Source organism: Staurois parvus, unplaced genomic scaffold (genome assembly GCF_062004578.1).
Source record: "Staurois parvus isolate SC_StPar_1 unplaced genomic scaffold, SC_StPar_1.0 ptg000133l, whole genome shotgun sequence".
Lineage (NCBI taxonomy): Eukaryota > Metazoa > Chordata > Amphibia > Anura > Ranidae > Staurois > Staurois parvus.
In genome coordinates, this window is record NW_028317929.1 from 12,977,695 (window position 1) to 13,005,056 (window position 27,362).

The 27,362-nt window shown below is 40.1% G+C and overlaps 1 protein-coding gene across 3 annotated transcripts in view; it reads right to left on the reverse strand.

Annotated features, from left to right (window-relative positions):
• ARHGAP26 (Rho GTPase activating protein 26) overlaps positions 1-27,362 on the reverse strand; it is a 643,079-nt gene that overhangs the window by 402,286 nt on the left and 213,431 nt on the right. The gene's annotated exons all lie outside the window — the stretch shown is intronic.

Consider the following 27,362-nt stretch of genomic DNA (forward strand, 5'->3'; position numbering starts at 1 on the left):
TAAAAACACCCCACAAACGCCTATAATGAAGTTTGAATGTTGTTACCGCTCCGCAAACGCCCGCAACCACACACGCCGGCCCTTTGCGGAGCGGCACCATAGACTAGAATAGGAGGCTTCAACGCCTCCTGACTCGACCAGAGGCGTCCGTTTTGCCGCACCGCGACACTACCGCTCCCGTTAGAACAGCGCCATGTGCTGCAATGGGCAGAATTGTCCGAGGCGTTTGGGAAGCGGTAAAAACGCTTCCCAAACGCCTTTCTGCTACTTGCAAACAAGACTAGTGTGAACGTAGCCTTAGAGCAGTAACCATGCTGGAACGCAAGTCAGCATTGGAAACAGAACAGGAAATTATGTCAATAGTATGTGGGTGGTAACATGTTTCAGAGCTACAGAACACTCCTTTGTCAAACCATAAGTAGAAATAGAAAAAAAAAAAAAGAAACAGAGGCTAAATTACATCTATACAAAAAACGAGGGAGGGGCAAAGAACGAGAGAGGGCTGGATACTATGTGATAGTAATCTACTATCTATAAAGATTTGATCAGCTGAGGGGAGCGTCATAAATCTAAAGACTAAGAGGGATATAAAAGGGAATAAAGGGGAACTCTAGACCAATGACAAAATTACATATAATCCTACAATCATCCAAAAATAAATTATTGGACAGTACTAACGTATTAAAATAATGTGATATTAGGTGGATTCTATTAGTAACTTTCTGAAGGCTATTAATCATGATGTTATGCTGTAAACAAAAATTAACAAAACATTTTTGAAAAAGAGGGGCAGAAATTTTATAATAAAACGACATGAATTATATGATAGCGTTAATTTCAAATTCTTTGTTGACCCCTGCTGGAGTCAGGGTATTCAGAGAAAAGATCCAGTAAGTCTGCTGTTCACACAATTTTTTTTAATCTTTCAGCTTTGGAAAGATTATTGGGAACCTGGTCTATAATCCAAATTTCTAATCCTACTGTGGATTTGGCATGCACTTCTTTAAAGTGTCTGGGTACACTGTATTTATGGTTTGTTCCACTTTGCTTAATGGCTCTTCTATGTTCTCGAATCTAGTGTGTAGAACCATGATGGTCCTACCAATATAAAGTAGTTCACAAGGGCACCTAAGGGCATAAATGACAAAATCAGCAGAACGTGTAAAAATTTGAAAATTAGGTCATTTTTTCCCATTGGCCTCAAATGACTTAAGACCATTTGGAATGAAAGAACAAGTAAGGAATTTTTTTTTCTTGTGACATCTAAACATTCCTCTGAAGTTGAAAAAGGACCACCCAGCACTGGACGAGCAGCCCTCAGATCTGGAAGCTATCTGGCTCATATTGCGTGCCCTAAAATAGGTGAACTTGGGTTGGGGTGGTAATGTGTCTCAGTATAGGGTTTTGTAACAGGATTCCCCATTGTTTCCTGAAGATCCTTTCCATCCATTATATTGGAAGTGAAACTGTGATAAATCTAGTGAGATTATCGTCTTTAGGGGGACTTTGAGGTCTCTGGGGGATTTCGATATGTGGCAAGTGTTATTAATATGGTTGGCACAATAACCTTGTTTTGCTAGATTTTTGTTGTAGAACTTGTCCCTGATCCAGGCAATCTGCATCCAAGGTACAATTTTTCCAGGGCCAATGGAATTGGCTTTTGGGAATGTTATATTTCCATCTAGGACAGGGGTATTTAAAAAATTCAAGGAGGCTCAGTCACTAAAATTTTCTTCTGGCCGAGGTCCGAATAGGATGTGCCCATCAGTGTGCCCCCTTATATTAGGTGTCGCCATCAAAGTGCAACTTTACATCATGTACTCCCATCACATCAGGTGTGCCCATCAGAGCGCCCATTTACATCAGGTATCCCCATCACATTGCCACCTTACATCAGGTATTCCTGTTAGAGTGCCCCCTTACAATCAAAGTACCCTTTTCTATCATAATTCCCCATCAGAGCGCCCATTTCCATCACATGTGCCCATCGGTGTTCCTGTCCACAGTATGTGCCCATTTGTGCCCCCTTAACATAAAATGGATCTGTCAGAGTGCCCCTTAATATAAAATGTGCCCATCAGAGTGCCCCTTAACATAACATAAGGGGCATGCTAATGGGCAAGTTTTATGTTAAGGAACACTCTGATGGGCACATTTATATTAAGGGGCACTCTGATGGATACATTTTATGTTAAGGGGCACTCTGATGGGCACATCTTATGTTGTGGCCATCAGAGTGCCCCGTAACACTAAATGTGCCCATCAGGGTGCTCCTTAACATAAAATGTGCTCATCAGGGTGCTCCTTAACATAAAATAAGGGGAATGCTGATGGGCACATTTATATTAAGGGGCATTCTGATGGGCACATTCTATGGTGTGCCCATCAGAGTACCCCTTAACATTCAATGTGCCCATCAGAGTGCCCCTGTAAGACTACACTCTACCTTGAGGGCAGACAGGAGCTGTGCCAGGATCCTTGCTGGACGCTTGTATACAGGCAAGGAGCGGGAGCCAGTGAGACAGTGAGCTGAAGGGGGAGGGGGCGCACACATGATGTTATGTTGCCATGATTGCCACCCTGCTCAGCAGCAGATCCGTCATTGTGGGCTGGCGGTCCGGGTGGCAGCGCTTCTGGGGACGTTCGCAGACTGCGGTCCGCCATTCAGTGACCGCTGATCTAGGGTGATGGCAACTGCTGGCATGAACGTAAGCATTCCCAGAGGTCTCTGAAAAAATTCTTAGTAATAATCTAGGTGTCGATGGAGCCGAATAACAGATCCAGTAAGATGAGAGATTGAGTGTCAATTACATGAGTGAAGGATAGCTCAAATGGGTTTTGATTACAATACTGTACAAAATCTAAAACCGTGGCGGGTGGGTCACCCCAGATGATGACAATGTCGTCAATATACCTTCCATAGAAAATGGTATGTCATGCAAAGGGTTTGTGGTTGCAAATATGATGTTCCCACATCCCCATTGTTAGATTAGCAAAACTAACAGTTTTTAATTCTACCGTAAAATTATCTGTAGAATCCCTGTGTAATTTATGATATGTGCAGCACAGTGGCTAAATGGTTAGCACTTCCGCCTGGAAGTAATAGGGTCGTTGGTTCGAATCCCAGCCACGGCACTACCTGCCTGGAGTTTGCATGTTCTCCCTGTGCCTGCGTGGGTTTCCTCCGGGTACTCCGGTTTCCTCCCACGCTCCAAAGAAATGCTGGTAGGTGACTTGGATCCTGTCTAAATTGGCCCTAGTATGTGTGTGTATGAATGTGAGTTAGGGACCTTAGATTGTACACCCCTTGAGGGTTAGGGACTGAGGTGAATGTACAATATATATATATATATATGTATATGTATATGTAAAGCACTGCGCAAATTGACAGCGCTATATAAATACCTGAAATAAATATGTATGGGAGTCAGGCAATAATCTCTGGGCTTCTGTGGTGTATTCTGCCTTCTTAAATATAACTATACCTCCTTTGTCTGAGGGTTTATTCACAATCTCCCAATTTTCTTTTAGGGATTGGGGAGGCCCAATTTCAGAAGTTAAGTTGGGATGGCCTCTTGGTCTATTTGAACACATTTTGGTGGTCTGTATATACCATAGTGAAGAAAATATCAATAAAGGCCCCTTTGATATGTGTGAGGTTAGATACTGATTTAGGTTTAAAAATCATGTTGTATTGGTAGTGTCTATGATCATGTAAAAGGAGGGTCTCTGAAAAACTGGGTGGATTCCACAGGAGCACAAATTGGTGGATTTATTTGAACAATTACCTGAAGAAAAGTATTGATTAGGAATTACCAGGCAAGAGATTTATGGAATAGAATGGCAAATGCAGAAACCTGTGGTGTAAGGGTGCTCAGGGCTAAATGCTGGCCAAGGCCAGGCAGAAGAAAAGCCAAAATCCGGGTAGAGTATTCCCTGGGAATCCACTTCTCATCCCTGCACCAAGTCTTTCATGTGCGATAGTAAATCTTGGGGATGTTGGATCTTTTTTCTCTGAGCTAGGTGAATATAAATTAAAAATTAACCCTATCCCTTAGGACTTGGGTTTCAACAGCCATGCCATTAAAGCCAGCCACTGAGAAGTAGGATGGAACAGGGCGGCTTGGATTAGTAAGTCTGAACTGTTTGGAAGAAGCCAAGGCTCATCCGCCAAAATTCTGTATGTCTGTATATCAAGTCTTTTTGGGCCATTTTGTTACAGTGATACCAACCGCAACCCTTTCCTCCTCTAACTTGCATAACAGTCAAGGAAAGATCTTTATTAGAGTGAAGCCATAAACTAGCTTTAATTATGTCCCTGTTCAGCTAGTTGTTAATCCTGGAGGCCAGGATGTCCACATCTGGTTTTTCTCATCCTTGAAAGCGATTTTGAAAGATCTGAAGGTGCGAAACCCATCCCCTCCAGGTCTAGGTATTGAAGTCCATTTACAAACTGTCCACTCCAGGGATGTGGACAACCAAGAAAATTGGAATATTAGTTCTGGTGCCCCCTTGATGATTTATGTAGGCCCCTGCTGTCTGTCTGTACTCTGACTGGGTGATCTTGTAGAATGAAGGTCCAGTGTTGCAGAGGTAATCTGATAGATCTTAGAACCAGACAATTGATGGAAAGGTTTGATTTCTTCTTGTTTCTTATACTACAAATCCCCCTTATTACTTTGGTGTAAAACCTAAAAGAAGACCCTGACAGGGAAACTGTCAATCATAGTAAAGACCCAGGATGAACAAACCATTTCCTAAGCTTGAGTACTGCTCTAATGTTAAATTTTGTGTTTTCTAATGATCGTATCTTACTTTCGACTGTTCTTTCTTGTTCCATGACATGGTTTTATACCTCCTGTACTGAAATGGCTGCCCTGTCATTGGTTAAACTAAACTAATTAAAAAAACAAACAGCTTTGACTCCTGTAGGGATCATATCCCCTGGACAGTAAGGCAATTGTAAACTCTGTTTCAGGCTGTAAGGCTGGCATCCAGCATAACACCCTTCCAGAGCATATGAAGGAAGGACTTTCCCAATTCCAGGGCAAGATTGGAGAGCCATCATGCCGGAGAGAGCTTTGGCTGGCTGGTCAGAAGCATTAGGGGATCTATGGATAGGATCCGCTTCATCCAGGTCATATGTATATTGGATTCAAGAGATCTTGAGTGACACTTGAGGGAGCTTCCTCAAAAGGAGGCTACCATAAAAGCCAAGAACCCACATACAGAGGGGATGACATTTTCTTTAAAAATATTATGTCCATGTAAGAAAAATTAAAAAAGTCCAATAAAGCATTTAATAAACTAACAATGTCCGTGTCCTGTTGCGCACATGATGTATAAATATCACACAGAGAAACTGGTTTACATAAATTCAAAATAAGGTACAGTGACAAACTGTGGGCTACAGAGAACCCAGCCAGGGTAGGCAGTAAGGAGAAACCGGGTCTATGGACCCAATATTTTTATCAAAGCATTACAGCAGGAGTGCTCAACCTGTGGCCCTCAGAGCCCTTTGATGTGGTCCTCCACCTCAAAATGAAGGCATGAGTTTTGGTGCACTTTCAGAAGTGCACAACACCCGCAAGATATATTAGAAGTCTATGACAAAGAGGAGCTAACTCACAGGAAAGCCATAGGTGCACTGTCCGAGGGTGCATGTAAACCACAGAACATCAATGTGAAAGACAGCTTTATAAGGGGCTCAGGACAGTGAGGGTTTGTTTACATTTGCGGTTTGGGGGCAGTAAAACCCCACAGTTGAGACTATCAGCCCTCCCCCAATGATCGCTGATAGCTGGCTTCTCCTCCACTCGCTCTTGCTGGCATACAGCAGTTGTAGGAGGAAAATGTTCATTATGCTATTCAAAATTAAAAAGTGGCCCTCGCTCTTCCAGAGGTTGAGCACCCCTGCATTATAGGGTACATCTAACAGTATATGTAAGTTGGTATAATGGTAGAGCTGCATTTATCAGTTGTTTCTATTCTGAGAGGGTTGGAGAGAAGGGTTGCTTCCAAATGATTAAGATAATGGTTTTGCATTTTTTGCATAGAAATGCTCAATAGTATTTTGTATGAGAACTAACTTGGTCTTCCACCAATCCCAGCAAGCACACCTTAGGTCAGTTAACATTTGGTGGACCAATGGCAGATTTAAGAAATCCACGTGTCCAAAAGGTTTGAATCTGGGGGCATGACCACAGGGTGTGATAAAAATCTGAGAGGGGTGCAATTTTTATTTGCGGATTCTCATGTGGGACCTTATGGAAGCTTTTTCCTGAGAGGGGAAGGTTCTGACCAAGATTAGACCCAGGTAATCCAGAGAGAAGACTTTAGAAAGTTCATTATCCAGCCAAAGGTTTAAAGGAGCTGAATCATTGTCTGGACATTGGGAGACAAGGTTGTTGCAACAGAGTTCTTCAGTAGGAGGTCCTCCACGTAACCTGTGACATGAATACCCTAGGTTTTCAGAGCCAGAAGCAAGGCAAGCACTTTTGTAAATACTCTGGATGCAGGGAAGATGCTTGAATGGTAGTGATACAAACTGGAAGTGGTGGTAGCAACATGTTTTGGGGACCATTCATCATCTTGATCAGGGCTGAGAAGCTCTGTGGATCTTGATCACTTGTGTGGTAAGGAAGTGTTGTTTCTGAGCTCTCAGAGCATATTTCTCTGCAATGTTCTCTGTGGGTTTTTTTTACCAAATGCTGTGGCAGTTCAGAGTCTTTGAACTCATCAACACACAAGTGTTCGAGATGCACTGAACTACTCAACCCTGATGAATGGGCTGCTGTTTGGTCCCCAAAATGCATTGGCTGTTGCAACAATTTTATATTTTGGGAATAAAACCTTCTTTTGGACTTTTGGAATAAAATGGTGTGGCATTTCAATACCTAAATTTATATATTACCTTTTCCACAACACTAGGTCTACTAAGGTTACAGGTTTCACCTGTCACAATGGGAATCTCAAGGTGTGGAAACCATAGCATTGGGACCACGGCCCTAGACCTATATAGTAAGGTGAGTGCCTAACGCAAGATCCAGCACTATAAGCAAACCTCACAGGCCAGCAACATATAGTGGGGTATGGGTACAGCTCCAAGGTACACACTAAGGGTAACTGATCTGGAAACTGCTAGAAAGCCAAAGGCAGTAGGCAGCCGGATCTTGAAAGAAGCCAAAAGGGAAAAAAATTTAAGTAAAAAAAGAACAATACTTCTTTATAGGAGGACATTTCCATGACCTAAACATCATATATCCCATTATCTATGAATGGAAGTCCTGTCTCCTGTACTGTATGTTTAGGATAATGGATTTTTACATACAATTAGAGTGTGTACTTTATTCTATTTTGATGTCAGCTGCCTATAATCTCCTGCATAGTAGCACTGATTGTGAAAGAGGGAAGGGTAGAACTCTGAAACAATCAGACTGTGTTACATCTTCCCATGCTGTCTGGCAAGGGTGCCTGAATCACAAAACTGTCTGTGTAAAATTATAAATTTGTTGTTAGATAAAATAGGGTCATGCAATCACCATATCTAATAACCAGTAATATGCCCACTGGTAGGAGAGTTACATGAGTGTCTGCACTTTGTGGTCTTTGAGAAGACCAGGGAGGCCACTGCAAAAGTCCCTAAGTGAGCTATGTATAGGTCGTCCAGTCCAAGTCCTCTAAAGGATAAGTTCACCTTTTGGAACATATTGCTTGTTCCACCCATATTTAGGGTGAAACAGGTCACATGTTCCAGTAGCTGCAGCCTCTCCCCCTCGCCTCCCTCCCTTAGTGACAGGAAGCACGGGATCTTCTCTCGGCACCCGCTGTAACTCCATGCACATGGCCACATTTATTCATAGTTTCTGGTGAATGACTTGAACTACAAGTACAGTCAACTGGCTTGTAGTTCTGAATGAACTGTGGGAGTTGCTGATGAGCTGCCTTGGAGTTCATTTACAAGTTCTGCAGCTTGTCAGCACGTGTGAAGGTAGGGCATTGCTGCAGGGCATTGCACCACTCATCCACTGATCATGGGTGCAATGCTTTCCAGGCTCCTTAGGGAACAAAAATAAATGTACTTTTTTTTTTTTTTTTTAGTGCACAAATATGTGCATTCTTTATTTTTTCCCCAAGAGGTTAACTTATCCTTTAAATGGCCTGGTGTTACAATTGAACCCATAAGGAAAGTTAAGAATCATCAGGTGTGATGAGTGGCAGTCAAGCAACTACAGTTGAGCAATTACTTAAAATGTCCTATCTAACACATGGCCGAGCTAGAAAGGGGTGGTCTAGCGTGCAGGACTGGGGTCCCTGCTTGGCTGGTGTCAGTATTAAAAATAAAATGATGCAACTTTCAATTACAAAAAATACAAACTGCCAAGATAAAGCTGCTAAAGCACTTCAAAAAACTGCATCCCTCTTTTATCAGAAAGCATCTATAGTATAACGGGCACATTTTTGCAATGAAAATAGCGCTCATTAGAGACCTGGAAAGCCTTGTATGGTAGGGAAACCTTCTGGCAGGGAAGATATTCAAAGAAGCTGGGGATCGAGAGATGACCCAGCAAGCTTGATGTCAGCTGCCACAACCATTGACCAGTGACTTAGTAATCAGAGTGCTGGGCCCCAGAGCCGTCCCTGGGACAGAGATGTTTGCTAAAATCACTAGACTGAGAGGAAGCTGTACACACTATAGTGCAAAATGAGAGCTGAGTGCTTGGCAAATTATATGATGAAATATACCCATTGTAGTACTTCTGATAGTGGTAGGATATGGTATCAGGTGCTCATGGGTTGGAATTGGGTTTCCAGAAATGTGGCAAGTTGCAGGTAGGGCTTGGGTGGAGAAGGAAAAAGGTCAAGACATATTTTAGGGTGAGATCTGCCCAAGTTGACCGATTAAAGAGGGTAAATAACTGGCTTAGCACCAAGCTTGTAAGGCAGAATTGTCCCTATCCAGCTTCAGGAGTCTGGAAGCTCCAGGTTCATCACGTCTCCTCTGTAATTGTGGAGTAATGCAAGCTGGAAAGTAAGAATGGTGTTTCTGGCACTGAGGGAGCCCAGTGGACAAGATTGATTTCGAGGGTGGGATTAAAGATAGCTCTCAATAGTTGCTCTCAGTTCGGGGCCTGTGGTTGACTCTGGTATTCCTGGTCTGGTATAATTCCACTGGCTTTTGTTCTAACCTTCAGTCCTTAGTTGGAGATGGATGAGCAGCTGCTTCTGAATCATTCAGGTTGGGTTTAAGGGCTGTTATGGGGTCTCATTTGAGAAAGATGTGGTTTTCGGGGCTGTAACCCTGGATTTCTTTCAGGTAGTTTACTCAACTTCCCATTTCAAAAGAAATTTCAATATACTATGCTCACAGTTATAAATCTGCTCTGATGGCCAGCGAAAGGAGCAAAGTGCTGATGTCATTCAGCATGGGAGTAATGCCGGCCAAAAGAATGGCTCAGGTTCCGGGGGAATTCCTGAATTGTCCATATCCACCAGGGAACCAGGTGCTCTCAGGTCTAGGGTAATGATCGTAAGTCTGGTCTTTTCTACAGCTGAGGCTGATGTTGCTGTGAGAGGTCTCTGATTCATCTCTGGGCTGTCTAGAAAAAGATTGTGCTACCTTAGGTCCTGTAGTCTTCATGGTATCATGAATGTTTCTGGGGTATGAAAAAAGTAGTGCATGTCCAGTGTCTGAGAGATACAGTTTTCTGGGTTTTACAGCACTTTTGCACGTCCCAACTCTTCTATGGTCTGCCATGCCCCCAGTGTGCTAGTGTTTATAAGACTATAAATATTCAAAGTACCCTGCACTCTGCTGCAGAACATGTGTGAATATATCAAGAAAAAAATTACATCTACTAGAGCACTTATGTTTAATGGGTTTTTTTTTTAAAAGGTTGCTGCAGAATAAACTTTTCTGGTAGGACCTACATGAAACAATGATGTTTCTGTCTCCTTAGTTTAGTTTGTCTTGGCATGTACAGCACTAGGAAGTTTCCCTTTTTCCCCTCTGGTATTATTTCCTTCTACAGCGAATTCAAATATAATAGAGAATTTGGCAAATGTAAGAACCATCCATCACATGTGAGATAAGATACTTCACAAGGTGTTGAGAAGTGCAGATATGGCAATACAGTTCACAAAGAGGACAATCATGCAGAAATCAAACTAATTTAAATCCTACAGTATCTGGACATATTTGGGTTGCTTTATTGAATGAGTGTAAAGAAAAATAAATGAAGACTGAGTCACCATGATTTCCTGTGCTTTGCACATCACTGCAGGCCTCTGTACTAATTTATTTAATAAGCCCAAATGTTGTTTTAATGTGTCTAATTTGATTCAAGAAATTGCTTTTTTTCACTGGTCAGCAAATGGTGGATATGTATTTTCTATTACAAAAAAAAAAAAAAAAAGACAACGAAAAAGGGGAAGCTGCAAACACTCAAATAATCATCAAAAATAATAAAGTAGATTATCTTTGATTCTTAAATAGAATAAAATAAATATGGTATTGCTGCAGCATATTTATCTAAAAGATATTTGGCAGAAATTTCTGCTGCTTGCAGTCTCATTGGGGAAGAATTATGCAAACCCCTCCTGCTCCAATTGGCTAACACACTCCTCACACCTCGTCAGTATACTCACTGGATACATGCTGTTCTCCTTCCTTCTACTGTCACTCTGCCGGCTCAGGGCTACAAGTAACAGTCAAAAAATTATTTAATGTCACTTAATATAAATAACCAGAATTGTGGGAAGAGGTGGTCAGAGCAGTGCTGGATTACCAAACAGGCAGAGTAGGCACTGGCCTATAGGCCTTATGCTATTTAATGGCCCCATAATAATGGGTCAAAATAATAACCGATTTGATTTTGAAAGAAATTTTCAATGAAGTTTTCAAAAGATAGAAAAGAAAATGAAGCAACTCAAAGAAACGAAAACTTTACATTAAAGACTCAATAGAGAAAATACTTTATTCAAGTAGTGTACCCAATAACTTAAAGTACATATATCATAGACATCAGCTTCAGATTACAGTTTCTCTTAAAAGCTCATCTTCTTTCAGCTTTCAGAAAAATTTAGGTGCAACCTAGGTACGTGTAATGTACATTAGTGATGGTCATCTCCATCTAGCAGCTGACATGCACACTACTTAGTTCAATGTTATTCCAATAGAGTGAGAAACTCCAGAAACCTGCAGGGGGGGGGGGGGCACAAGGGTTCGACTGCCAGGGGCCTCCACGGGTTTTAATCCGGCACTAGGTCAGGGGCAGGTTTCATTCAATTGCAAGTGCGACTTTAGAGCAGCCAGAGGATACATTTATAATTCAGGCTGTAACTTTGTAATACATCTTTTTCATCATGCATCTCCCTGCTCCTGTTTAGAAAGGTTTTGCCTTGATACAGGATTGTTAAATGTCCCAAGTACAGATTATTTTCTGTGAGTATCATTCACATTTTTACCCTGTGGAAATGTCTGGATTTCTGCAGGAAATGCTCCTAAAGTTAAATTTTATACCATATAATATAGAAAAATAAGCACTTACAATATTCATGCACACAGCACACTTTGAATCATACAACAAACACAGAAACACCACAAAAACCGAAGGTGCAAGCTAAAAAATTGTACATTGAACACAACCGATTTTCGCTCAGTGTGTACAGTAATCGTATGGAAATAATCAAATAGAAAAAAACAGCAAGATCAGAAGCAAACAACCACCCTTCAATTCCTCTTCTACTACTCTAGTATGTAGCTAGGTTTAGACAAGAATTTTTGTACACGTTAATACAATTCTCGACTACACACTTTTGTAGAAAATCAGATGATCATTCACCTGATTTTCTCATAATGTGTACTATGCTTAAGACAGAGTGCAAACAATCACAATCTGTCTATCGACACCCACGCACATATTGTCAGAGCACTCAAATAATTTTCAATACCACCTATTATTTTCCAAGTAACTCTGTCCTGATGTAGTATGGATGTTGAAGGTATTATGAGCTTTAAAAAAAAAAAAAAAAGATATATATATCTATATATATACATATATATACATACACACACACACACACACACACACACACACACACACACACACACACACACATATATTAAAGTGGAACTTTAACCAAAAAAATGTAATCAGTAACAAACCCAAAAGCATACAGTTGTTATATTGCAGCTTACCTTTTTTTTTTTTTTTGATATGATGGCTGCATTAGTCTCCTTTTTTAAGCTAGCTTTCTTCTATTTTCATCTGGTGGTCCAGCTAACAAGTCTGTTTTTCCACAGAAAAACTCTTGCAGTTAGGGATTAGACAAGCCATTTAACACAGAGGAGTGCTTTAAATGATCAGTTTTTATTTAGTTATGTTAAACCTTTACACCAAAAAGAAAAAAGAAATGTTTGCAGTGACTGATTAAAAAGTATTAGCTGGAGTTTGGCTTCAATGTTTAACTGTATTTAGATCTGCTAGTACATCTAACAACCCCCTTCCGTACTGATAATGCTGCTGTTCAAATCTGCCCCCTGTGCTTACCCATCGAGGGTTGGACAGTCTAATATAGGAGGTGCGTTACTGAACAGATCACCATTAAAAAAACCCTAAAAAAGAAACCTAACAGAGCCACTACATCGAATGATAGGTAAGTTGCAATATATTATATTTTTGGTTTTGGGTTTAATATCCAAGTCCTTATAGATCACTTCATGCTGGGCTCTTCTGCAGGTATAGCTATGTAAAACATTAAAATAAGTACCTATTGTGGTTCTTGGATCGGTCAAAGGATGCAGCAGCAAACTGCATCTAATTTCATTGAAACCATCTGTGCGTCCCCCAATTCGCTCATGCACAAACCTAGTGACTTTTTTTCAGTATATTCTGTTCAGCGCTTTATAACATTAGGGGAAATGTGCTGGTCTCCCTCAGGATCAACCTCAGGCTCACATCAAAGTGTATATCTTGGAGCAACAGCTCTTCCTACCCTATCCCAAGACATAGTTGAAGAATTAGAGTCTCCATTCTCTGAAGTAGAACTCTCCTCTGTAGTCTTCTCCTTACCACTCAATAAGAGCCCAAAACCAGACGGCTACTCTGTCAGATTTTACAAGATATTCTGCGACCAACTGTCTCCAATATTACTCAAAGCCTTTAATTCAATCTTGCCAAACTATGTATTCCTCCCACAAATGTTGGAGGCTCATATTAATCTAATACATAAATCTGGCAAGGCCCGACGAGCTACAAACCAATCTCGCTTACCAACATCGATGCAAAACAGTTTGCCAAAATAATTGCAAATCGCATCCAGCTTCATCTCCCATCTTTGATACATGGCGATCAGGTCAGCTTCATAAACGTCCAGAAGGCAAGAGATAATACCTCTAGAGTTTAAGATCTAATAGACTATGCTTGCTCCCACCACTTCCCTCTGTCTTCTTTCTGTAGAAGCAGAGAAGGCCTATGGTAGAGTTAGTTGGCCCTTTCTAGAAGCCTCCCTGATCCATCTTGGTCTCGGAAAGAACCTAATTTATAGAATCATGGTCCTCTATCATAACCCTCCTGCCAGAATAAAAACTAATGGGTACTGTCAGATTCTCTCTGTAATGGGACTTGGCAAGGATGTCCCTTTTCCCCCTTGCTCTATGTCCTGGTAGTGGAGGACTTGGCAGTAGCTTTGAGAACCAATGACCCCATTAAAGGCATCCAAGTAGGTTCTAACTCACATAAGTTGGTCCTATTTGCTAAAGACCCTCTACTATTCATTACCCAACCCTCCATTAGTCTACTGAGCATGCTAAGGAAATTCATACATTTCAAACAGTACCCCCTCTCATCCCATGGCACAGAGCCATAGTCCCACAAGGCCTGACTCACAGACCATGACCCATTAACCCCCATCTTTGACAACCCCCTCTTTGGCCCAGGGGATCATTCAACTACAGTTGCAGCCCAAGTATGCAGTGTTTATCCAGGCCTCCTTATGCACCAAGATGCGTCACTCCCCCAACCTGCCTGCCAGCAAAGCGGCCACTGGCTTGCCAGAACACAGCTGATGTTTTTGCACAAACGCTGGATAGACCCCCAGGCTTCCTTTACTTGTACACTACTGGGGAAGCTTCTATTGCAGGATACTGTCCCTGACCATACAGTTTCTACATTATATAGCCTGTTGAGAGAGGGGACTTCCATCGTGGATCCTACCTTTGTTGCTAAGTGGGAGACCTACCTAGGTGTTTTGTTTTTAGAAGACACCTGGAAAAACTGCTTCCTTTTTACTCAATCTTTCTATGTCTTCCTTGTTTCAAGAAAAAAAGCTATAAGATAATGTCTTTATGGGACAGGACCCCATATGTCTTGCATCACATATATCCCACCCACCACCTCAAATGTCTATTGGCAATGTTTGGAGGAAGTGGGAACCTACCCTTTACATATGGTGGAGTTGCTGCTTGCTTACACCGTTCTGGGAGAAATGTTTTACTGCTTACAAATCTATGTGCATTTTGAATGTTCAAGCTGTCCATGAAATCATCTGTACTGTCTATGTATTTTCAGTATGTCACTTGATATTAAATAACAAACAGTTGTAACCTATATTTTGAAAATATTACATAAAAACTTAAATTGACAAAAAAAAAAAAAAAAAGTGCCCATGTTTAAAATCCAGTAAGGCACTGTCTGTACTTTGCACAGGCTCAGTTATGCCTAAAATCATAGCCTCTAGAGGCCGATTAGCTGACAGCCTAAAGATTTACTGTTGCTGAGGAGAGGGGAGGAAACAACTGGAATGACACATACTGTGCCAAGGGAACACCGATTAGGGAGGGAGAAAAGAAAAGCAGGTGACAGGACAAACTTTGCTGCCAGGGAGACACAAGGACAATGTCTTATCTTAACAATGTCAATCAGCCTTCCTATCTAGTTGAGCCAAGACAAACAATCGAGGCTGGAAATGCACATATTTTAATTACAGAAAGTGACAGTTCATTAATGTTCTCTAACAAACCTCTGAGAGCCTCACAGAACAGCTCTATTTATACTGAGATTAAACGTCTTGACTTCTGAAAGCAATTAGTTCGACTAGATTTTAGTTAGGGGTATCAGAGTAAACGGGGCTGAATACAAAAACACACCCTACTTTTCAGATGTTTGTAAAAAATTTTGAAAACCATTTATCATTTTCCTTCCACTTCACAATTATGTGCAACTTTGTTTTGGTCTATCACATAAAATCCCAATAAAATATATTTACGTTTTTGGTTGTAACATGACAAAATGTGGAAAATTTCAAGGGGTATGAATACTTTCTCGAGGCACTATAACTAACAAAACATAAGAAATCACTTATAGTGTTCTTTAGAAGAATCTGCAGGTTAGGTTATTAAGACCATGAAACAAGCAGTCCCTTACATACAAGCGCACCATTATTATATCACATGACACAAATGTTCCTACTTCAGTCTAGTTGGGATTTTTCCCTTATTAAACCTTTTAATGCAGAGAATCTAGATGTAAACCATCACCTTAAAAAAACTGTTAAAGTGTCACTAAATCCAGGACCCTGCATTCACTATATCTGGTCTCCCACAGTACACAGAACATGTAAACACAATTATTTTAGCAAATCTTAACTGCTAAATACCTTTTCTCATCAGCAGTATAAATCACTCTTGTGACTTCTATCAGTGTTCAGCCAAACACTGGCTAAACCTGTAGGAGGAGTTTTCGTTCTCCTCTGACTGTCCTATGAGGCTGCATGACTCCTGACCCTCTGTCAGGACAGTGCTGATTGGACCTGTGTTGATCACATGCACCCTCCCGCCCCAAAAAGAAACTCTCCAGCAACGCACACCAAACTGGACATGTGCAGAGTGACTCCTTGGGCTCTGTACTAATCAGATGTTTTGGGGACTGTGGAAGAAGGGGAGGATCAAAGATGGCATTATCCATCAGCCTTTTTAAACAATGCAAAGGCTTAACCCCTTAGGTTCCACAGTGATATAAGAAGCATACTTTACTGCATATACAGACTGATTTTACTGTTGAGGGTTTAGTAACAATTTAATGTCTCTAACAGAGGGAAGTGGGAATTTATTTGTATGGAAAGTAGGTTGGTTGTGTTTTTTTGGTGGATTTATGGCTGCTCACTGGGTCATCTTGCAATCCCTCACTGACATTTGTCCCGTCATCCAGAGTAGCTAATATATTTCAGCATTTAGCAGAGACCAAGTAGTGGGACAAGCTTTACACCTCAACATCAGTGTGCTGCTCTAGATGCGAGAAACCCCCATCGTTATCCCTGACCCCTTACCTGTTTCCTTATACTAGTACCTGGATCCTAACCTCCTTATAATTCCTGACCCCTACCCCACCTCTGTCCTTGTACTCTATCCCTCACCCATATGTATCCACTCCCTCATATCTGGCCAATAATATGCTGCTTAGAATGTGAGTGAGAGACCCATCATCCATTATCTATCATTGTCCTCCACCCCCAATCTTCAACTTTTCTTTCTCCTATATTATCCAGCTTACCTGTACATCAGCTGAAGATCGGTAACACTATTTCCATGCCACCCTTTCTCTCCACTAATCATATCACTTGTAACCCTGCTCTTTTACGGTCATGGTACTTCTTACTTGCTTCTTTATATCTCCCAATTTACAAACAGTTTCTCTGACAGATTTTAGCCAGGTGGTTGTGCTATAGGTGACCTATTGATCTGTCACTATCACAGGCTGCTGGCTCCCACTGTTTAATTTTCTTGGTATAGTTCTTAAGTTCACAGACTGATTTTGTATTTTGAACTTTGTCTAAATACTTTATGTTGCACATAAACCTTTATTTCAGGAAGTATCCTTAGCTTGGATAGCATGTTGGACTATCTTTTAATAGGTCTGGCATTTCCTCCATGCTTGCTGCCAGCCTGTTACAAATTTAAAATTAAAGGTAATAAGTCAAGAGATAAATATTGGGGTTCCCATTGTTGACCTCTTCATAAAAATGCTAGGTGACTGCTTATGATTAGAATCAACTGCCTTTAGTACTCCCTTTAGTACTCCCTGGGTCACTAACCCAAAATAATTAAGCAAATTAGGAAAGTCCGGGTAAACTCATAAATCTTTATCCACATATTTGTCCCAGGTCAGTAACAAAGTTACTGAAGCAAGAGGGTCAGCATGACAGGTCGGGCAACTAGTATTGTCAATATCATAGTAATAGAAATAGTAGTTTGTGTGTTTCTCTCAAGACAGCTTTCCATTAGAATGGTCCCGCCTCTCATATGAGAAAGGGAGGCTTAATGTCCCTCCTCTGAGTCATTTGGTATATTTTTACAGAACAGTTGTAGACAGTGCCTCCAGGGAACTCTGGTCCTCGCATAGAGCTCACTACTTGCTAGCTTCAAAAGCTGCTAGCTTCAAAAGTTTAATATACAACACATACTTTAAAGCAGAAACAGAAAGGTGGTGGTGACAGCCAGCAGTTTCAATAAGGTGCAAGTATGCTCAGCAAACATGCACATTATGATACATTTACGTCTGGGTCTGCTTTTCTCCAGCGATGTGAGGCTCTAGCTGCCTGCATGTACTCTCTCTTTGCTATTGCCATGCCCTTATCTTCTTACACATCCACCGGGTTTTTTTTATGCAGGCATTGATGATGCAACTCCTGCACATGTATGCTGAAGTTAAATTATCTTGGCACCCAAAACATGCAACACTGTGTACTGATTAAAAAAGTAAAGTAAGTTAAAGTTTCTTTTGGAAGAAGAGAATTTACTAGATAGTCTATCTGCTGGCTATAGTTTGCTTTCTGGCTTTATTCCTGATTTAATATTAGTAGCATTATTATCTTTAAAAAGAATTAAGGAAAGCAAAAACACTTTTTTTGGGGAAATAAACTAAAAGAAACTTCTCTCTCTTTTAGCTGGAGGGGGAAAGTGACAGATGAATTTCTGAACTACTGTATAGTGAAGGTAAAAAAAAACACAAAAAAAACCAAAAAAAAACCCAACGGTAATTACATTTAAAAACTGGCACCTGACAGCTGAGTGTTAAATAATTTTTTTAATTGCCAGCAATTCTTTTACATTCAGCTGTCAGTGGGGAACCCCGCTGACAGCTGAAACATTAACACATGGTTGTCACTACTAAAATACTGCATGAGTTAATAAAATAACTCATGCAGTATTTTAGTGGCGTCTACTGTTTTTCTGACCTTCGGAACGGATTAATTGGTTTTCAATGCATTCCTATGGGAAACAGGGTTTCAGTTTCCGAATTCTATGCTATTCAAAATGTCCTGCAGGACCAATTAAATTCGTAATCCGAGGTATTAATGTATACTAAAATGCTGCTAAGAGCTTTTTTTTCTCTCTACATATACTGTAAAAACGCTAATAAAACCCTAATGCTGTTAAACACTACTAAAACGCTACTACCAGGTGAAGACAAGGAAGTGCTCCTGAGTTTAGTACCCACCATGCATGCCAGTTTTTTTGTTCTACTTAGTTATTAACTGAATTCTTCACAGTTAGGCTGAGCGCTCACTAATGGTTTGGCAGTGCATGTCTCAGCAACTGCAGTGTATAAGTTTGCAAGTGAAACTAAAAGGACAGTATACAGTGGTAGCACAGTGAATCATTTTTAGGTGATCACTATGGCCTGTTCCAAGCAGGCTCCAGCTTATATAAGAGCAGTGTAAACAGCAAGCTTTGAAAAAGTAAAAGTTGCAACGCTTTCAGCAAGCTATGTTGAAGCTTTTAAAGTACCATTCAGATCCAAATGTGACTGCCAATTGCTTCTTTAAGCAAGCTGCTAACAGGCTTTCAACAAGTGTCAAGAAAAGCCTGCTAGCAGCTTGCTTAAAGTGGCAATAAGCACTCCCATTAGGATCTGTGTTCAACATTTACAAACTGGAGCTGAATGGTATTTTAAAAGGATTCAAAGCTTGCGGACAGCTCTGAAATGCTTGGTCAAAGCTTGCTGTTCACACTGCTCTTATACAAGCTGAAGCCAGTGTGAAACAGACCTAAATCAATCTTTGAACCCTTCTGTAGTCATCAACTGCTCATATGACTCATGCTCATTCCAGCCAACCACTTTCAAAATAATCCAAAAGAGGGGACAACTACAAGCATGTGGGTAAATAGGTAAACAACCCGTGTATGAGTTCTCAGCCCAAGAACTGTCACACTAGCAATCATGATAACAACATACCAACAGCAAGATGGAGAAAAACGAGCACTCACTTGCTTCTATGGTATCACTCCGTGGCTGACCGTAACAAAACCTGGGTTTTAGCCAGTGAAGGAGTGCCAATGAAGAAGCAACAATGCAGAAGAGGTGACTTTTCTCTCTGCTCTCTTGACAAACTTGTCACTGGCTTGTTGATGCCTGTAACAATATATATAAAATTCCGCTCTGTGAAAAAAACAATACTAATAGCTGCCTGCACACAGATTAATAACCTAAAAAGGTGGCAATCAATAATGAAAACTAGATTGGTGTGGCACTCAATATTAAACAATCTTTAAAAGGATCATGTTATGTATACTATTTTTCCAGAAAGTGAAAATTACTCCATAAAAACCAATATTCTTCAATAACCATTTCTAAGCTACTCAATACGTAATTCTTCCACAAGATTAAGTGTTTTTGTGCATATGTACATCAATATAACAGTGCTCTTAATAAATGTGCAATCCTATACAAATCTGCAGATTAGCAAACCAATTAAAGTGCTCACAAAATCAATTCATATAAAAAATGTCCATTAAACAATAAAAAATGTCTAATATAAAAATAGAAATTTCCAATATCACAATTACCCACTTGTGAAATAGTGACTTTTGAGCAAAAAATATATAATCTTCAGTGCGCTGTGCTGAATCCACTCTGTGTTCCCTTCCTACTGTACTGGACTCACTGAGATCTATAGCGCTTCAAACATGGGTACTCTCAGCTCCGTTAGTCCCAATGGTCTGTATTGCAGGTATACTTCCCGTTCATGCTCTCCGGGGATGCATGCATGTGAAGGTGATACAAAACCACAGGCAGCCTCCAATAGCATAATACTGTATTTATTCAAGAGTTAAATAAAATCCACTTACAAAATATGGATGTTTGCATCTATACAAGTTACATGCACATTGCTATCTCTTATCACCATCTGCATTCCATACAAAGGAAGTTTGGAATCAGAAATGACGCAACACGTCCCGCCCAGTGACTGGATCAAATCTGGAGTTCACGCAGCATATTTTAGAATACTGAGTAATTAAACACATCTCATTTAAATCTGGACAAATTATTTATCTTCAAAATGGCCATTACAATTTTTAAAGGAGTATGTTTTCATAGAATGAAATGGGAGAGCAATAGATCCCCTATTAAGAGTTATCCTGAGGATTTAACTCCTCCTATCACTGTATTACAAGCAGCAACAAAACCTCTGTCAGAAGGCAAGTCTTCCACTGAAGGATCTAAGAAGCATTTAAATTAAATCTATAGCACAACACTGAGCTGCCGGCCAAGGTCCCTATTTTTCTGAAGCTTAAAAAAATAATAATAATAAATAAGACTGCCCTAATTAGATTCAAGCCCACATTTCATGAAGAGGGCAGGAAACCCATCGCACATCCAAAGCAGAAGTTGTCTGGGACACTTGCCAGCCATCTGGCTATTGCTCTCAGATCAGTTATATAACAAAGTCTCTTTACAAACCAAAAAAAGAAAAGCAGTGAATTAAATCATATGTATAAACGCAGCAAGAGAGTTCTACATCTTCATCGAATATCCACATTTCACAGAGGAGAAAAATAAATCTGCCCTGCAAAGCAATCCAAAGCAGACAGAGCCTCGCCAATAATTTACAGTATCTAAAGGTCAACCAGGCTGGAAAATATGATTTTTCTGTACAGTGGGCAGCACATTTAATATTTTACAGATCACTGTTCTAGCTTTAACAGATGGCAGCAGAGCATGTCTGCGAAAATGACGGAAATGGAGGTTTTGATGGCCACTAAAAATAACAAGTGTGTGTGTGTGTGTGTGTGTGTGTGTGTGTGTGTGTGTGTACAGCAAGTTGCAATAGGGCCCCTCCACTCTGTAAGCATCCCACACAAGCTTACTGTAGTCAGACAGCCAGACACCGGAACTACAGAAAGCAGCAACTGTAACTTAATTTTAGAAAATGTGCAGCCCTCATGCCTAAAAATAATCTAATCTAATCACAGTAACCTCTAGCAACTATGTCTATATTTCTCCTAAATCCAATCATGGCTCCTTCACAGAAAAAAAATTACATTAAAAAGAATTGGAGGTGGGAAATATAAAGAGAAGCCTTTGAGGCATTTTAGGACAGAGAACTATTTCTACTGTGATAAAGACGCTTTGTTTACTGGTGCAGAAAACCACAAAACCAAGTAATGGTTACAACTGTAAAATCCAGAGTCTAGAATTCAGTCATATAAGGCTGCAAGCAAGCAATACTTCCTTTGGTAAGATCCACAGACCCCAATATCAGTCACGCATATAAACAGGAGGCTTACCTAGATGTATCACCGTGACCTGAGTTGCTTTTCTGACTCCTACAGTATCTCACAGAAGTGAGTACACCCCTCACATTTTTGCAAATATTTTATTCTATCTTTTCATGTGACAACACTGGAGAAATAACACTTTGCTACAATGTAGTAGTGAGTGTACAGTTTGTATAACAGTGTAAATTTGCTGTCCCCTCAAAATAACTCAATACACAGCCATTAATGTCTAAACTGCTGGCAACAAAAGTGAGTACACCCCTAGAGTGAAAATGTCCAAATTGGGCCCAAAGTGTCAATATTTTGTGTGTCCTCCATTATTTTCCAGTACTGCCTTAACCCGCTTGGGCATGGAGTTCACCAGAGCTTCACAGGTTGTCACTGGAGTCCTCTTCCACTCCTCCATGACGACATCACGGAGCTGGTGTATGTTAGAGACCTTGCACTCCTCCACCTTCCATTTGAGGATGCCCCACAGATGCTCAATACGGTTTAGGTCTGTAATCCATGTCCTTAGTCTGCTTGTCTTCAGCAAATGGTTTGCTGGCTTTCTTGTGCATTATCTTTAGAAGAGGCTTCCTTTTTGGATGACAGCCATGCAAACCAATTTTGATGCAGCGTATGGTGTGAGTACTGACAGGCTGAGCCCCACCCCTTCAACCTCTGCAGCAATGCTGGCAGCACTTATACATCTATTTCCCAAAGACAACCTCTGGTGGATATGACACGGAGCACGTGAGCTTCTTTGGTCGACCATGGCGAGGCCTGTTCTGAGTGGAACCTGTCTTGTTAAACCGCTGTATGGTCTTGGCCACCGTGCTGCAGCTCAGTTTCAAGATCTTGGCAATCTTCTTATAAAACTTAGGCCATCTTTATGTAGAGCAACAATTCTTTTTTTCAGATCCTCAGAGACTTCTTTGCCATGAGGTGCCATGTGGAACTTCCTGTGACCAGTATGAGAGAGTGAGAGCGATAACATCAACACAGCTAAGACCTTGTAACACTAACGAGTCACGTGGCACCGGGGAGGGAAAATGGCTAATTGGGCCCAATTTGGACATTTTCACGTAGGGGTGTACTCACATTTGTTGCCAGCAGTTTAGACATTAATGGCTGTGTGTTGAGTTATTTTGAGGGGACAGAAAATATACACGGTTATACAAGCTGTACACTCACTACTTTACATTGCAGCAAAGTGTCATTTATTCAGTGTTGTCACATGAAAAGATAGAATAAAATATTTACAAAAATGTGAGCGGTGTACTCACTTCTGTGAGATATTGTATGTTTTAATACAAAAGATTCAAATTTAACCAGCTGAGGACACTGTACGTACTACACACGTCACAAAAAACATGTAGCAAATCTAGTCCTTACCCTGCTCACATCCCCACTTCCCAAAAATGAAGCTAGGAGTTGCTGTGTTCACACAGAAGCTCTAGGAGCTGCTGCCGTAAAAAAAAAAAATGATCTAACTCAGTCTTTAACCAGGGAGCCTAGGCATCATGCAGTGCCTTCTGGGTTCTTCGGGGATGCCTTGGCAAATGACAAAAAAAATTGTTCCAAATGGATAGATTAAGCTTGCTATTTGTTACACAACGCCACAGGTTTTCATTGTGCAAAATTACAAACTTGGGCACTGGACAGGCCAGCCACCAGTGTCCTAACAACCGTTGACATCATTGGTTAATAAGGAGAACATCGGACACCTGCACAGCATCCTTGTTTGACTCCTGTGTCCCTCTGTGTCAGCATTGGAATTATGATAGCTGAATGGGGGACAGAGAATGAAAGGGAAGCAATGCTGGAATATTAATCATTACCACTGTACAAAAGTGTATTTGCTTTGAAAGAATGGATCACTTCTAATGTTGAGTATCTTACATGTATGGATGCTGCTAAAAATGTGTCAAACTATTAATTTCATTTTTTACATTTTAGAATGGGGTGCCTCAAAATCATCCATAATTTTAAAGGGTGCCTTGACTGGAAAATGTTTGAGAAACACTGACTGTTTCTCAATAAAGTTTACACTCAAAATATAGGAGATACAAAGTAATATTACTTTGTATCTACTCTGCTTCATTCTTCTTCAGATCAAAGGGATGCTTTGAGCTAATGTGCAGATGAGGTCAGTTAGGCTCCGTTCACACTAATGCAATGCAATTTTAGCACAATTTTCAGTACGGTTATGTGGTGCAACTTGGTTGTGTTTTGCATATTCTATAGGGCCAAGTAGCACAGAAGTCGCACCAAAGTAGCATATGAATCTTTTCTAAAATTGCACTACATTGAGTCGCACTAATGTGAACGGGCACCACTGACAATGTGACTTCCCTTGTAATGTGATTCTGTGCATCTCAAGTCACATTAGTGTGAACACTTAAAAGTGGCTTTAAACCAATAACCAAGCATTTATTATATTATAGCTTACCAATTCTTAGATGTGATGCTTGCAATAGTTTTTTTGTAGGCTTTTTCTTTTCTTTTCATCTGATGTTCCTGCCAGTAAGCCTGTTATTTTTTCAACTTACTTTAACAGACCAAACTGTCGAGACAAAGTAGTAGAGAGTTGAGACAACCCATTTACCACCAACAGGGCTGATCGCAATAGTCAGCTTTTATTCATTTATGTAAAACGTTATTGCCCCCCCATCCTTGTTACTCAAGCCCATCTAAATCTTTTAAGCCAGCCATAGATGGTTAGAATCTCAAACAGTTCTAATCTCGGCCAGTTCAGCAGGGACCGGCCAAGATTCGAACCATGTATGGGCAGACTGAATGTACCAAAGTTGACTGATCGATCAATTTGGGTGCAAACAACCTCCCAGATTTTACATGTGATTATAGCTAGCGGCTATTATAGCCCCTAGGAATAAACACGGTCATCTCCCGGTGGGAAAACCAAACGAATTTCTTCCCCACAACCCGTGATTGCAGGAAAGAAATTCACACTGTCTATGGCCTGCCTTAAGTCTAATACTACCCTCTCCCCAGACTGACAATGCAGTTATCCAAAGGCACCTACATTACTACTTCTTCCAGAATGAAGACTCTCTAAGACAGGAAGTGTGTTCCTTGCTGGAATCCCAAGGGAAATAAATGGGAACAGAAGAAAAAAAAAAAAAAAAAACTAAAAATGAAAAAGAAAACTTATGCAGTCACCACATCTAGGTATTGGTAAGCTGCAATATATTAAATTTTATGTTTTTGGGTTTAATACTGCTTTCATTTGTAAATAACAATGCAATGCTTTGTAACACAATCATAATTTAGTGTAATTTTAAAACAGGACAAAATTATACTTTTGTTCTAAAGTAACACAATTTCTTTTTTAACACTGTTCAAAATAAAAGTGCATTTTTGTAGGTTTGTTACTTTTATTTTTTGAAAGACAATATCATGAAAAAAAACCAAAAAAAACAAAACTTGTCCTTATAAAAAAAAATAACTTGTCCAACATATGTATTACTTATCTTAGGTATTGCCAAATAGCAAAAATGTAAAAAATGCTCTGGTCCTCAAGGGGTGTAAAGGTGTGAGAGGGGAAATGCTATTGAAATACTAAAAAAAAAAAGAATTAACAAAATGTAAATGTAAGAAAAACAAACCAAAGAAGTAACGGTAAAAAAAAAACAAACATATGCAAGCAAAATCTGAGCTGGCCCTCCCCATAGGTGATGTAATGGATATCTCACAAAGACAGTTTACAGATTCACGATTACTGTTCTGTTTGCTGAGCACGTGACATTAGCCTTTATCCTGATTACCTTTAAGAGATAATTACCTTGGGCAAAACTGCTTCACAATACAGAAGCTCTACTTTCCAATGCACACATTGTTCAGTATATTAAGCAGTATTCTATCAGGATTTCTATCCAATAAGTTGCTGTTAGATCAAAATATTATGGCACACACCCTGGAAAATTCCCTGCTTTTGTTTCAGTGAATTTGGGAAGACTAAGAACTAAAAATCTAATAAAGACTTAGTCATCCATAAAATGTTACAACAGACCTACTCATCTCTCTTCCTTCTGCCATACACCTAACAAACCATGAAGTAATGTCAATTAAAGTGTTATTGAATTGATCTCTAATTTGTACAATTCTGATACAATCTGCTCTATCCCAAATACACTGCTGTGTGTAATAGTGCAACACTAGTGTATCTCAAATGTAACAGACTGCGTGTTTTGCAGATTTTTGCAGGATTAGTTACCATATAAAATCCTTGCTATTGCACAGGTTTTTGTTTAGTTTTTTTATTTAATTTGAGAAGGGAACTGGATAAATTATTTTAAATCAAGGTGGAACTTAAAATTACTGCTGAGCAACATGCTTTTCTGGGCAGCCAAGGTGACATTCATAAATCTCTTCTACCAAGGTAGCTGGTATTCAGTGAAGACTGACAAGCATATACGGTATATAGAAATATAGACAACAAAAGGGGTTGTGTTACTAAAACTGGACAGTGCAAAATCTGGTGTAGCTCTACATAGAAACCAGTCAGCTTCCAGTTTTTCTTGTCATAGCTTAAATGAACAAGCTGAAGTTAAAAGCGGATTGGCTGCAATGGACAGCTGCACCAGATTTTGCAGTCTCCAGTTTTAATAAATCTCCCCAGCCCCACCCAAGAGATTTTCCTGTGTGAGGTTCCTGACAATTACAGTCCAAGAAGATGAAGGATGATGGCCACGTGATCGAGCAATCCAGTCAAGAGATGCAGAAAAATGAACACTTATCAGGATAGATATTTATTTCCATCACACCAAAAACTGATATGCAGCTCAAAGATTAGAAAGTAAAATTAAATGGGTAATTACAATGCCATTACCTGAAAAAATGACATATGCTGCAAAAAGAGGAAACAAAAAAAAAAATCACTATATTACAAAATTGCCATTCCAGTTTTAGTAAAAATTGTTTTGACTACAAAATGGTATTATAGTTGCCTTTAAAAACTAAGCTGTTTGCACATAAAAGCAGGCACTGCCCCTTATGAATCACCTACTCAAATACTGACTTTCCCAGAATCAATTTTTGTATAAGGATAGGCATCCCTTCCCCCTCCAGGTGCCAATGCTTGGGCCTGGTGATAGGCTGCCCTGGCAGAGAGAGGAACCATGGGATGTAGAGTGAAGGTAGGCTTATGTCTTACAATCGAAAAGTGGAGCATTGCTCTGGAGATTTGCAGGACTCCACAGGCACAGCAGAAAGACTGAAACGAAATGTAATGGTATGCGGCCTGATTTTATGTATAGATCTAGATTTATGTTCTGGGCAGTAGCTGGATGAAGTGAATAGGGCCAACTGATAGGAACAGTGGAGATTTTTATACATACTCAGCTGCCTGTATCTCTGGATCCACTGTCTATTTGGATATGCAGACACCCATTATTTTCATTATATACTCATCTTGAATTAAGCGTTGGTTAGTGGCAGGGTTCTTTAAAATCGCTTTTTTTGGTTTAGCTTGATAATAGCTATAGATAAGCTAATAGATAAAGATACAATTTTCATATTCACCTGAATGGCAGATTTGGGATATTGGATATAGAAAAAAACCTGTTCCAATAAAACTAAAATAAACACCTCATAATTCTGCGAATAGATGAAGGGCAGCACAGTAGCTAAATGGTTAGCACTTCCATCTGGCAGTACTAGGGTTGTTGGTTTGAATCCCAACCACAGTACCACCTGCCTGGAGTTTGCATGTTCTCTCTGTGCCTTCGTGAGTTTCCTCTAGGTAAATGTTACCTAAATACAGGTAAGCACAAAGTGTGAATAGGACCACTGAAAAAAA